A 4908-nucleotide genomic window follows, 5' to 3' on the forward strand; every position below is an offset into this window, starting at 1 on the left:
AGAGACAAACCCCTCCTCCTGACCAATCAGCTTATCCTAAGGCCAGGAGGACACACCCCCCAGACTCACCTGCTGCTCTCTCCCTCTCGAAGAGGTAAGAGATCACCTGTAACAGCTGGTTGCTGCATGAGAACCTGTTTCGTCTCCACTCGGCTGGTGGAAACGGCTTGGAGCACACCCACAGAGACTAAAGAGATTTTATTGGTCCGCAGTAGATGGAGGTGGAGTTACTCTGCTGGATCTGTTTATTCTGAGCACTTCCTGTAGTTGAATAATCAGCTCCCTTTATTCTGGTGCAACACAACTGGAATCAAACCATCAACTTTTGGAGCCCAGATGTGTTTTGGGAATGCTGCATTGTCATTGCCATGACAACCTGGCTCATTGCTGGGAACTGATTGGCTGCTCAGGGACAATGAATGAATTAGTTTTTTTTCTGCATAGACACACACACACACACACACACACAAAGCTTCTGTGAAATATGAAAATAATTGGTCAACTTAAAATGACCCAGTGGAACATGATTGAGAGAAGCTGTAGACAAGATGTGTTTAATTCAATAAATCGATGTATTGAAAGATAAATCATCATCGAAATACTACAAAATGTAAACTGTAATCTCTGAAATGTAATTTAAAAGAAGTTTTGTATCTCCTGTAATATTTACGATCTTTCAGGATCAGCCTGATATGTATTCGTGTTCATGAACTCGTATATTATCTTTAGTATGGAGCTAAACTGTGAGTGGAGGTCAAATAAATGGTTCAAAAACCATTGTGGCTTCAAATGGGAAATATTGGGAAGAGAAGTCTGGACCAGGAGGTCCCCTTTTCCACCAGATTAGCTCTGGATTTTAATGTTGGTTATAATGGTAGAACTTAGAGAACCTGATATTTTCTGAGGTGATCACAATGTTAAAAGTTTTAGAAACACTAAAGTACCTCCAAACCTCCACACAGTCTGACAGAAATGTGCACATTGTTAGATTTTGTGTTGAAGCCGCTCAGCCATCAAACAGACGCACAGACTGCAGCTCTTTATAGTCTCGTATAGACCTCCAAGGGACTCCCTAAAAACTTGGTATTGGAGCTTTACATCCTGCATCACACAGTGCTGTGAGTGTAATACACGTTCTCATTGGTTCACATTGGGTTGTTTATGAACATAACCTTTGCCTTAACCCCGAGATTAAACCTACAGGAGACCTCCTGCCTCACTGTAACTTCAAGCAGAGAGGATTTTTTTTCTGTGATCATTTATTTATGAATTTATTAATTTTATAATTTATGATACACTTTGATCTTTGCTCCTTATACTGCTGGCACAGCTCCAACCACGGTCCTCTCAAATTGACCATCTTAACGTGATACTGCAAAATACGTACAACTAAATATACTGACATTTAGGACTAACTTATGTCAACAACAACAATCTGTCTGTATAGTACTCTCTGTATCTTCAATACAAGGGAGACTATGGATGTGTGTGGTGTGAGACCAAATGAACAAATTATAGGAAAACATGAATAGTATATTCTGTATGCCTTCATACATGACAGACATTAAATAAATTGTAAATAAACTGATATCATAGTTTAAAGCTGCTATGTCCTGCAAAACCACACCCATCCAGGTCAAATACCAAGTTTGTGGGAGTCCCCTGTGCCGGTGCTGGAGAGCAGAGTAGTAAGATGGAGACAGCAATCTGCTCGCTATGAGTCCCAACCTCAGACCCTGCATGCTGCCCAAAGGTTGATGCCCAGAAACGTCTCCAACATGACAAAATAGTTTTGTCTGTAATGGACTGTAGGGGGCGCTAATCTCAAAAACGTTTCCAAAAGCTAGTTTGGTTGAAATGTGTATGATTATGAGAAGTGAGATTCCTGTCTGGTTGTTTTGGTTCCTGTCTGAAAAATATTTGTAGGACTGGGGTAGAATAGATGGGCTGTCAGTCTGTGTTCGTGTCAGCATCAGAGGCTTTAATTTCTCGGGTTAGCGTGCACTCTCAGATGTATTTGACTCGTGTGTTTTCCCTGTAAAGCCTCTCTGTTAATTTGAGGACGTTTAGATGCAGTTGGAGGCTTCGGGAAGCCAACAAATGCAGATTAAATTTGCTTTTATTTTGGTAAACGTGGGTGTGTGTTCATGTTGTAGATGTTTTCTGGCAGAAACTCAGTTTACAGTTTGTTAGGATGGATTTCTCTCAGATTTTTACCACAGGAGATGGAAATGGTCTGAATGTGAAATTCAGTTCTGCTCAACTTTGACTGACTGATAAAAGACCCTCATAATGTTTCCAACATGTCTTTGCTATAAAAAAAAGAGGAAATACTCTGCTACATAAACAGAGGAAGGAACTAAATGTAGAACCAATGAAAATTTCCAGGTTCTTTATTCTGTGATTTTTATTATGTCTACCGAAAAATCTGTGAAAAGAAAAAGAAAAATGTGTTAATACAGTGAACCACATCATGTCCATGTAGCGACAATAGCTGTCAGATATCCACACAGAGACATGTATTACAAGTTACAAAATATTGTATTTCATCAATATAATAAATGTACGTAAGTAAATATGATCTACAGATAATTAAATGTTGCTGTGATATTGATTATGGATTATTTGGTGACTGAACATGAGCAGAACATTAACCCATCTTTACACAGATGTTTCATTGTTGCTGTGATGCTGCGGTTGTCAACAGATTTAGGTCAGTGTTTCATGAAAGAAACAGAAATGTGTGGAGGCGGACCGATGTGTCAACATACAAACACACAAATACACAAACACACAGATCTGCATTAAAACGTAAATGATATGAACTGAGTGAAACTGGAAATTTCATATCTTCACCATTTTCAAGATTCTTTCACTAGCAAGGACCATGCCACAACAATATTTTATTTAAAGGTTTGACGCAAATTTAGGAGGTTTTGATGTTAATGACGGATGAATTGAGGAACAAGGAACAAGATTTTATCTGTTAGGTTGGTCTGGGAGGCATAGATGAAGGGAGGAGGGGAGAGAGTGTAAAGGGATGTGGGTAGGGATGAGTTAATGGGTGAAAGGGAAAAGGAGGGTGGGTCGAGAGAACTGAAACAAATAGGGTTGTAAGGGGTTGACCAGGTATTAGTAGTGCCAGGTGATTAGAGGTGTGGTTGAGGAGTGGTTCCTGAACCTAAGTAGAATAAAAAACTTCATTCAAAGATATTTGGTGAAGCTGAAGTTGACCTTACCATTTATTTACTTATTTATTGGTTTGTTTATATGTTGAATTGTTGCTAACAATTACTGTTTAATGGTTTCACTAATTACTTTTTACTCTCTCTGCTTCACATTGAATCTTACATTTTAGTGGCCATGTGTCTAACAAACTATTGGTGATGAAATAAAGTTTCACATTCAGGTTTTATTTAAATCTAAATATTTCTTTCAGGCTGCTCGAGGTCAAAATGAGTTACCTTAATCTTTGTGTGCATATTTATTTATCTCAAATGAATATTGTTTTTAACATTACACACAAATAAACATTGTGCAGATTTTTTTTCAACAATGTTTTTATTGAACTTTTATATATATTTCACTTATACAGATCATTTTTTTATACAAAAATCCAAACAGTAACATCCATAAAATAAACAGTCACAATTTCCACAAGACGTTTCACATACTTCACACATTTAATGAATTAAATAAACTAAATAAAACACAAACACTCAACAACATATGTCAGTACAGCAGTTTCAAGCTGATTGTGCACTTTAACATTTAAGAAACTCTATTAAAGATTTCCACACAGTCTCAAACTCTGCAGTCCTTCCCCTGGTTATATAAGTCACTCTTTCCAACACAATACAAGATGCCATCTCCTTTATCTACACATGTATCGAGGGCACATCCATTTTTTCCAAGAGAGCAATCATCCTCCTAGCCTGCAGAAGTCCGAAGTCAATTAAAGTTAACTCTTTAGGATTGACAATAAAGTTTTCTGGATATATACCAAGTATACATATTCCCGCTTGGGGAGGTACCTTCACTCCAACAATCTTAGATAAAGTCAGAACAACTTCTTTCCAATATTTTTTTATTTTTGGGCAATCCCATATGCAGTGGTACAGAGTACCCTTTCCTTCCAAGCACTTAATGCACATGTCTGGCACATCAGGGGACCATCGGTTTAACTTAACCGGGGCAATGTATGTTCTCATCAACCATTTGTATTGTAATAATTTCATTCTAGTACTGATAGATTGTTTTTGGGCTACATGCCTTTTCCCAATAAGCCTTTTGTATGTCTTCCTGAATATCCAGTCTCCATGCCTCTAGCCTGTCAATGGTGGACTCTTTATCATATGACATCAAAGCTGTATAGAATAAAGAGATCTGTTTCCTCCCCTCTAGATGCTGAAGCGTAAGGTCTTCAAGATGTGATAGTGGTGGTTCAGTTACTACATTCTTATGTTTAGATAAAATAAAATGTTTCAATTGCAAATACTTAAACTACCTCTATTTTTTGCGCACCATTATCTGCCCAAATGGATCCACCGTCTGCCCTTCCTGCTTTGAAATATGCATTGCCTCATATGGGGGAGAAACGAGAGATGGAAGGAGTGTCTCCAATATGCTGATGTGCTTTGTACCAGACGTCAACACTGTTTCTGAGGAAAGGGTTCTCTGTTAATCTTTTTAGCTTATTTGGATCTGCAGAATACATATACAGCCTTAATGATAGGTTTGGTACTGATGCCTGCTCAATATTCACCCAGGTTGGAGGGGCCTCCAGTGAGAAATAAAACATTGCAGAACATAACTGGGCAGACCAATAATACAATTTCAGATTTGGGAGCCGTAGCCCCCCCCCTCTTATATGGCAGGTACAGCAATCTAGGGCTGCAACGATTCCTC

Source organism: Morone saxatilis, unplaced genomic scaffold, assembly GCF_004916995.1.
Source record: "Morone saxatilis isolate NCDOM2014 unplaced genomic scaffold, NCSU_SB_2.0 Contig1, whole genome shotgun sequence".
NCBI classification, from domain to species: Eukaryota; Metazoa; Chordata; class Actinopteri; family Moronidae; genus Morone; species Morone saxatilis.